Source organism: Schistocerca gregaria, unplaced genomic scaffold (genome assembly GCF_023897955.1).
Source record: "Schistocerca gregaria isolate iqSchGreg1 unplaced genomic scaffold, iqSchGreg1.2 ptg000483l, whole genome shotgun sequence".
In the NCBI taxonomy this organism is placed as follows: domain Eukaryota; kingdom Metazoa; phylum Arthropoda; class Insecta; order Orthoptera; family Acrididae; genus Schistocerca; species Schistocerca gregaria.
Window position 1 is genome coordinate 433,482 of NW_026061892.1, and position 9,830 is coordinate 443,311.

A 9,830-nucleotide genomic window follows, 5' to 3' on the forward strand; every position below is an offset into this window, starting at 1 on the left:
GCATTCACATCCATTGCTATTATGATAGCTTTTCCTTGGGTTTCGTGGATGATGGTATCCAGTCGATGCAAATATTCATCAATTGGGGTATGGAACTTGAAGTACAGGCTTACTAAGTATATTTCTCCGAAGTCACCAGTTACTGCAGCTACAGCGGTATGAGCATCACAAAGGGAAGTTATGTGCAGAATGGTCAAGTTTGTGTTTCGTATTCCTATGGCTGCTTACGGAACTCCATGGTTGCTGCTGTATACTAGGCAGAAACCTGGAGGATATCATTTGATCTTATTTTCCGTTACATAGGGCTTTTGGATAAGAATAATATCAAGGTTTTCCTCTTCGATCTTAACTGATCCTTCACTAGGTACTACTGTCGATCTCTGCCCATTTAGTTGGAGAATCTTGAGGGTACTGGACTTAAAGTTCACCTCAGCTACCTGTGGACCTGGGGACTGTGACGTAGAAGTGTTACTCGCCATATTCAGTTCTTTGTTCGTCTTTCGCCATGAATCTGACATATTCGGGGCAGTTTTTGTCCATTACTGAGTGGCCATGTGGCTTCTTCCAGTGCTTACAGTTGGCACATTGTGTTGCCTTGTTCCTGTTACAACATTCCTTAATGCGATGTCCTGGTGCTGCGCAGTGCCCACACATGGTTTCAGCAGTTCTGCACGTTTGTGTTGTATGCCCAAACCCATGGCATTTGTAGCACCTAGTCGCCTTGCTGAACTTCTGTAGCCTTTGAGAGGTACAGTTTATATATGCTCGTCCCCTCAGGGGACTCAGCATTTATTTGCTGGGTACGGGCTGTGGACTGGAGTGCGCCGCCAGTCCTCTGACACTGTAAGCTCTGGTCATGCTTCAGCGACCACCGTGTAACGAGGATGGTACATGCCTCTATAAAACACCCTTCAGTCTTAAGGTGTGCTGCGTGCCGATAAGATGCATAGCTGTTTAGGTGGAACAGTTGCTAGCAGGCGACCTTTAAGGAACCTGCCGCACCTTGTATGTCTTACCCAGGCATTTGAGGCTCTGCCCGGGCGGACGTTTAGTTCCCTAGATGCTCGTGGGACGCACATGGCAACCATGTATTTCCCTTCACCACCTTCACAATCAGTGAAGCGCACGAGGGAGGCTAATCCTCCAGATATGCTGATACAGCAGAGTTACAGGGCTCATGGAGTCGTAAATGACAATGTTTTCATCGTGGTTAAGAGGAAGGAGGGCTCATTTGAAAAAGTCTTTCTAAATACATAAAGGTTTAGGAGGACTCGGAGGTACACTGAAATCTGTCAAATGCCTGAGAAATGGTACACTGTTAGTTGAGACGACTAGGGCAAAGCAAGTGGAGCTGCTTCGAAAGTCAACCAAGTTAAGCCACTATGATATTACTGTCTAGTTGCACAATTCCCTCAACTACAGTAAAGGCGTTGTCACCTGCCGTGATATAATGGATATCGAGGTAGAAGAGCGGAATCAAGAATGGGCACCACAGGGGATTGTAGACGTGGAACAAAGGACACGTAGGAATAATGGAGTTGTTGAGAAGCCTGCCACCTTCATTGTTACTTAAAGTTCGCCTGTCTTACCTGAGTACGTTCTGGCTGGTTTCTTCCGACTTAGGGTTAGGCCTTATATACCTAACCCGATGCAATGTTTCAAATGTCAGCGATTTGGCCATATGACAATGAGTTGTGGGAGTGAACCGACCCGTGGTATTTGTGGTAAGGCAGCTCATGAAGCTGGGACCAACTGTAAAGCTCCAGCGCTGTGTATCAACTGCTCTGGGAGCCATCCCGTCTGGAGCAGAGACTGCCCCATCTTTGTGGAGGAAAGAAAAATTTAGGGGATCCAAGTGACAAAGCCCCCCTGTGGGTTCTGGGGTAAGAATAGGTCCGCGATATTCCTGCCTGTCGTAAGAGGCGACTAAAAGGAGTCTCAACCTTTTCGGCCTTATGTGATGGTCCCCTCTCGGGTCTGAACTCCATATTTCAAAATTTATCCGCAGAGCGAGCCGATTGGGGAAGGGCGCCTTACATGGTGCACTGTATCTGTGTCATTGCAATGGTGTCCCGCTCATTTTCCATCTCTTGGGCGAGGATACGTCCCTGAGTGCCATTACTACGCTGCACTGTGCACTGTTGCTTTTAGCTGCGATGACCACCTTATTCATTTTTGCACATAAGATCCAGTGCGGTAGCCAGTCCGTTGTGGTAGGGCCGCCTTGTACCCTGTTTGTTGTAGCCCCCTGACAACTTAGGGATCGCTCTACTGATGCCTGCGTCGTTAACTCCCCATGTATGCCAAGGAGCAGATGCCCATCTCCCTGGGGCATCGTGACTCCCGGCAATGGCCATCCTGCCAGGTGGCCTTTGCTGTGGCTGGGTGGCGCCTGTGGGGAGGGCCCTTGGTCAGAGTAGGTGGCATCAGGGTGGATGACACGCAATGAAGTGTGGCATATCTTCTCTTGCTGGTGGCCAGCCACCAGCAGTCTGTAAGCGTTAGAGGGCCCATTTTAAGGGTAACGTTTATGACCCCAAATCGTTCCCCTCCCAGGCTACACCGTGGGAGGAACGAAAGGCATTGACTGAAAGTGTGATGTATTCGCCCAGGTATCTTGTCTGTACCAGAGCTGATGGAGAATCCTTTACATGCGTGAAGCCTCAGTTTTTTGTAGAGCATTTAAAGGACAAGTTGGGGGGAGGTGGAGGGCTTGTTCAAAATGTGTTCTGGATTGGTGTTGATAAAAATGGCATCGTCTGCCCAGTCGCGAGCCTTGCTCACCTGTAATAAGCTGGGGGATGTCTCCGTTACTATCACATCCCATAAAAGTTTGAATATAGTCCAGGGCATTATCTTCCACAGGGATCTTCTTTTACAGGCCGATGACGAGCTGCGCGCCAACTTGGAGCGACGAGGTGTCCATTTCGTCCGGCGCGTCCACTGGGGTCCGAGGGATAATCAAGTTGCCACCGGTGCCTTCATCTTGGAATTTGAGGGTGATACATTACCTGTGAAGGTGAAGGTGATGGTGTACCGTTGTGATGTCAAGCCCTATATCCCTCCCCCGATGCGATGCTTAAAGTGTTGGAAGTTCAGCCATATGTCTTCACGCTGTCTTGTGGCCTCGTATGTCGCGATTGTGGTCGACCATCCCATCCTGATAATCCCAGTGCCCTGCCCCCCATCTGTGTGAACTGTGGAGACAACCATCCACCTTGTCGCTGGACTGTCCAATTCTGCAGAAGCGGAAAATCATGGGAATCAAGACACTCGACTGACGGACGTACACTGAGGCGAAGTGGAAATATGATCGGCTTCATCCAGTGTGTATGACATCTTCTTATGCCGAAACTGTTACTCCTGCTACAGTTCCATCAGTTGCAGTCAGCTCTGAGTCGAAGGCCCACACCTGCCCTGTTGATGGTGCGGGGCACTAAACATTCTGCTACTCCTGCTCCATCAACTTCAGGAGCAACACCCCACCAACCATCGGGGACATCAGTTCACCCTTCCCAGCCGGAGAAGCGGAAGTTTTCTTCGGCTCCTCTCGCCGGGAAGGCGTCCCTTGGGGACCTCCCTTCGCAAGTTCAGACCGGTACAAAAGCAGGCAGCTGCAAGTGGCTCAAACCACCACCATTCCCTGGTTGTAGAGCCTCAGTCGTCGTCCAACCCTGAGACTGACACAGTGTAGCCCTCCCAGCCTGAACCACCGAAGGCACAGCAAGAGAAACAGAAGAAGAAGAAGAAAGTCCTCAAGGCTAACGACACAGAGGTGGCACCCATCCCACCGCTTCCTACAAACTCTGGATCTGAGGACGAGGTGGAGATTCTGGCGTCCGCTGAGGACCTCGATCTCGCCGGTCCCTCAGACGCCATCGAAAGCACTATCACAGGTACTCAATCGGAGGCAGCAGGTGACCCAGCGGCGTAATCTGCCTTTCAAGTCCCATCACGCCTTTTTCAGCCATGGACAACACCATCCTCCAGCGGTTTCTTCCAACATCTAGCTGAGCTCCACAAACTTATCAGCCTTCACCCTTTCCTCTGCAATGCTCTCCAGGAAACTTGGTTTCTGGCAATGGGAACCCCTGCTCTCCGTGGCTATCAGGGTTATTTTAAGAACCGGGCAGCTTATGGAAGGGCGTCTGGTGGCGTCGGCATATATGTACTGAACTCTATTCGCAGCGAGTCTGTCCCTCTACAAACACCTTTAGAGGCTGTCGCTTTTCGGGTGTGGACGCCACAGGCTGTTACCGTCTGCAGTCTTTACCTTCCACCGGATGGTGATGTCGTGCAACATATCCTGGCTGCTCTGATAGCCCAATTGCCGCCACCTTTCTTGTTACTGGGCGACTTCAACGCCCACAACCCTCTGTGGGGTGGGTCAGTGGCGACAGATCGAGGCACCACCATTGAGCTTTTATTGGCGCAGCTCGATCTCTCGATATTACATGATGGTGCCTTCACACACTTCAGTGTGGCGCACTTCAGTGTGGCGCATGGCACATACTCCGCCACTGACCTCTCCATCTGTAGCCCTAGCCTCTTACCGTCTGTCTAATGGAGAGTGCATGACGACCTGTGTGGTGGTGACCACTTTGTGATCTTTCTGACACTGCCACAGCGTCAGTCTCCTGGGCGCTCTAGCAGATGGGCTATGAATCAGGCTTACTGGGACTTGTTCTCCTCCTCCACTGCCGCTTTGAGCCTCTATCTAACGATGCCATTGATGCAGTGATTCAATCTGTCACCACCGGCATCGTTACTGCCGCCGAATCTGCCATTCCCCGTTCTTCTGGGTCCCCTCGGCGGAGGTCTGTGCCTTGGTGGTCACCTGAGATCGCTGAAGCGATTAAAGCTCGCCGGCGGGCGCTCCAGCGTCAGAAGCGCCATCCGTCAATTGAACACCTTATCGCCTTCAAACGGCTGTGTGTGCGAGCCCACCTCTTAATCCGCCAAAGCAACCGGGAGTGTGTCCACCATTGGCCTCCATGTCACTCCACCTCAGGTCTGGGTGAAGATTCGACGCATATATTGCTATCGGACCCCTGTCAGTGTCACTGCGCTCTCACTGAATGAAGCAGTTTGTACCGACTCCGACGTCATAGCAAACCGCTTGCCAGAGCATTTTGCAATGAGCTCCGCTTCAGCGAATTCCCCTTTGGCCTTCCGCTCCATTAAAGAGCGGACGCAACGTCGGAGCCTTTCGGTCCACACCCACCATCCAGAATCGTACAATGTTCCATTCAGTGAGGGGGGAATTTCGCAGTGCCCTAGCCGCTTGCCCTGATACCGCTCCTGTGCCAGATAGCATCCACTGTCAGATACTGAAACACTTATCAGTGGACTGCCAGCGACGGCTCCTCTACCTTTACAACCGCATTTGGGTCGAGGGTGAGTTTCTGTCGCAATGGCTTGAAAGTATTGTTGTCCCCATTCTGAAACCTGGCAAGAACCCTTGGGATGTCGACAGCTACCGTCTCATTAGCCTCACGAACGTTCTTTGCAAGTTGCTTGAACGGATGGTGAGCCGGCGCTTGAATTGGGTACTGGAGTTTCGGCGCCTTCTGGCTCCGTCTCAGGGTGGGTTCCGTAAAGGCCGCTCCGCCGCCGACAATCTGGTGAGCCTAGAGTCGGCCATCTGTACTGCCTTTGCCCGCCGTCAGCATATGGTCGCTCTCTTTTTCGACATGCGGAAGGCTTATGATACGACATGGCGTCATCACATCCTTTCTACAGTACATGGATGGGGTCTTCAGGGCCCTCTGCCGATCTATATCTGCAATTTTCTGTCGTATCGTACCTTCCGTGTACACGTCGCGGCCTCATGTAGTTCCTCCGAATTCCAGGAGAACGGTGGGCCACAGTGTTCTGTTTTTAGTGTCTACCTGTTTTAAATAGCCATTAATGGGCTCGCTGCGGCCGTGGGAAATTCTGTCTCTGCTTCCATGTATGCTGACGACTTCTGCATTTACTACAGCTCTATTGGCATTGCAGCTGCTGAACGTCAGCTACAGGGCACAATCCGCAAGGCGCAGTCTTGGGCTGTAGCGCATGGTTTTCAGTTTTCGGCAGCCAAGACCTGCGTTATGCATTTCTGCCGGCGACACACTGTTCACCCGGAGCCGCGGCTTTATCTCGACAGCAAGCTTCTTAAAGTGGTGGAGCCACATAGGTTTTTGGGGTGGTTTTTGATGCCTGGTTGACACGGCTGCCTCATATTCGGCAGTTTAAACAGGCGTGTTGGCGGCATCTAAATGCTCTGCGATGCCCTAGTCACACTAGGTGGGGCGCTGACCGATCTACTCTCCTACAGCTTTAACACGCGTTAATCCAGTCCTGTCTGGACCGTGGGAGTCTGGCTTATGGCTCAGCATCCCCATCTACGTTGCAGATGCTGGACCCAATCCTCCACAGCGGGATACGACTTGCCACTGGTGCCTTCCGGACCAGCCCTGTGGACAGCATACTAGTGGAGACAGGTGTCCGTCCACTGCGGTTACGACGCCAACAATTACTGGCTGCTTATGCTGCCCATGTTTTGAGCTTGCTGGGGCATCCAAATTATCGTGTCCTGTTCCCACAGTCAGTTGTGCATCTGCATGAACGTCAGCCCCGATCGGGTTGTCCGAACGCCGTACGTGTCAAAGAACTTCTCTCCGGGCTTTGGTTTTTCCCTGTTACACCTCCTTTCTGGGCCCCTCTGCATGCACCTCCGTGGTGTGTGTCTTGCTCTTGCCTTCGGCTTGACTTGGCACAGGGCCTGAAGAATTCAGTCCCTCCGGAGGCCTTCCGCCGTCGCTTTTATTCCATCTTAGCCACGTATCAGTGCTCTGGCGTTGTCCACACTGACGGTTCGATGGTTGCTGGTCGTGTCGGTTATGCGCTAACTCTAGGGGAACATTGTGAACAAGGTTCATTGCCGGCTGGCTGCAGCGTTTACACTGTAGAGCTGGTCTCAATCTTTCGAGCCCTAGAGTATATCCGCTCCTGCTCAGGTGAGTCCTTTGTTATCTGTAGAGATTCCCTGAGCGGTTTACGAGCTCTCGACCAGTGTTTCCCTCGTTCTCGTCTGGTGATGGCTATTCAGGAGTCCCTGCATACTCTTGCCCGTTGCGACAGATCTGTGGTCTTTGTTTGGACCCCTGGCCATGTTGGAATACCCGTAAATGAAACTGTTGACCACCTGGGGAAAGAGGCCACCAGTGCACCATCTCTGGAGATTGGCCTTCTGGTGACTGCTTTGCGGGCACTCTTACGCCACAAAGTTTTCGATTTATGGGGCACTGATTGTCGTGACCTGCCCCTGCCAAACTAACTACGTCGTATCAAGGAGACAACTGTGTGGTGGTCATCCATGATAGCCAACCCCAGGGACTCATCATCCTTTGTCGGCTCCTCATTGGCCACACCCCCACTGACGCACAATTATTTACTGTGCCGTGAGGATCCATCTCTTTGTCGTTGTGGGGCGTCCTTGACGGTGGTCCATAGTCTCTTGGAGTGCGCCCTTTTAACAGTGATCAGGCAGACTTATGCGCTGCATGATATGCTCTCCGCGCTTTTAACTGACGACTCTTCCATAGCGGACTCAGTTTTTCGTTTTATTCAGGCAGGGAGATATTATCGCTTAATGTAAGTGTGTGTGTGTTTTTGTGTTGATTCTGGCCTATGGCCTACGATTTGTCAGATTTTTTTTCATGTGTTTCTCAGTGGTTGGCTTTTCCCTTTTTGTTTGTATGGTCGGCCAACCACAGTCACACTCGGTAAGATTTTAGTTCGTCTTGTCTGGTCTTTGTTTACGTTTCTCTTGTTCAATATCGTCTGTCTTACTGTCTGTTGATCATTTTTATTCACTGTGGGTGTTCTTAGTATTTAGAAAAAAGGGACAGATGACCATAGCAGTCTGGTCCCTTTAACGCCCACAAACCAAACCAACCAAGGTGACAAAGAGGCTACCTTATGTGGAAGCCAAAAATGAGTATAAGGCGACAAAATCCGCTGTCTTTGCCACATCCTATGCCTCCTTGGTGCACAACTGTGCGTCAAAAGTAGATGTTTCGACGCTGACCATGTTCAGCATAGCAGTATCCTCCACCAATACCTCTACCTGCGTTTGTACCTGCCAGAGCACAACTAATAAAGATATAGCTATTCAGGCTGCTCAAACTGCACCAAACGCTATTGCAGAGAAAGCTACAGTGAAGCCTTTGAAAGCCCTCCAGAAACAGAGTGCCTCTCCACTTTCCCCATCCTCAACTTCCACAAAGAAAATGGGACCAGGGAAAGGGGCATGACGTCTGACGTCAAACCTGCCAAAGGCACCATCAGATCTCATGGCATCCGTGACTGATTAGGAAATCGTCATGGAGTTAGATACCTCTTTCCCAGAACCTGGCAGCCCCTCTGCTGCCACTCGCTCCTCAAGTGCTTCACCAGCGCGGCGCAAAGAGGTGGGGAAATCTAAACCGAAACGCTGATATGGCTCCCATACTTCAGTGGAATCTGAATGGAGTCAGACCTCGCTTTGAAGAATTGCGGTTGTTAGTACAGGAAAACCCCTTTTGCATCTCGTTGCAAGAGACACATTTTAGAGAGACTGACACGCCTGTACGTTCAGGATATCACATGTACAGGAAAGATGACCTGACTGGTAATAGGGTTCAGGGTCGGGTGGCAGTGTTCATTAAGGACACATTCCACTCCTCAACTGTGCCCTTAACCACAACTTCACAAGCGGTTGCAGCTCGGATCCTGGCCCAGGTTAATGTCACAGTGTGCTCCTTGTATTTACCACCTGCTGAGCTCATTGACAGTGAAGCCCTCGCACAGCTTATTGATCAGCTACCCCGTCCCTTTCACATTTTAGGAGATTTTAATGCTGATAATGCATTATGGGGTTCAAACAAAACTTGCCCCATAGGCCAGATGATTGAGCAGTTGATAAGGACTTCAGACATCATACTGCTGAACACAGGTCAGGCCACGCATTTTAGCACCGCTTCAGGATCGTCTTTTGCCATAGACCTCTGTCTTTGTTCGCCTGTGCTTGCGGACATTGCTCAGTGGGTCGTAGACGATGACCTTCATGGCAGCGACCATTATCCTATCTGGCTCCATCTCTCAGTTGAAATGGGTCGTGTCTAACAGCCGCCGAAGTGGTTGTTCCGGAAGGGAAACTAGACGCTCTACCGGCAGTTGGCTGTTTTTGAACAGTGTGAAGGCGTCCAGGATTGGGTGGATCACATTACGGCGGTGAAGCACCGTGCCGCTGTGAGGCAGCCTGTCCCTTGGTGGAATGACGACTGTCGTACCACATTCAGAGACAAAAGGGCGGCTTTGAGAAGATTCCGTCGGTGAACCACTGATGCGAATCTGGCAACTTTCCAAATAGCACAATAGGTCCACATCTTCAAGAAAAGTATGGGAAGCCATTAGGAGGATCTCAAGGCGATACTCTCTACCGTCAATAGCAGCCATATGTGAGCGGGGGTGTCTCTTAACATCCCAAAGAGACATCGCCCGGGCGTTGGCAGAATCTTTTCAATCTATTATGGTCGATTCTAGCCAGGACCCAGAATTTCTTCACTATCGGGGTACACGGGAGAGGGCTGGTTTTGATTTCTGTTCAAACAACACTGAGGAATACAACCAGCCTTTCTCTTTGTGGGAGTTGAACTCTGCACTATCAGTATCTCGGGATACTGCATCTGGTCCAGACCTCATATCGTATAGCATGCTGCAGCAGTGGGATCTGCGGTCAGAGGAAGTCCTCCTTCAACTTCTTAATGAAATTTGGAAGACAGGTGACTTTCCTAGTTCATGGA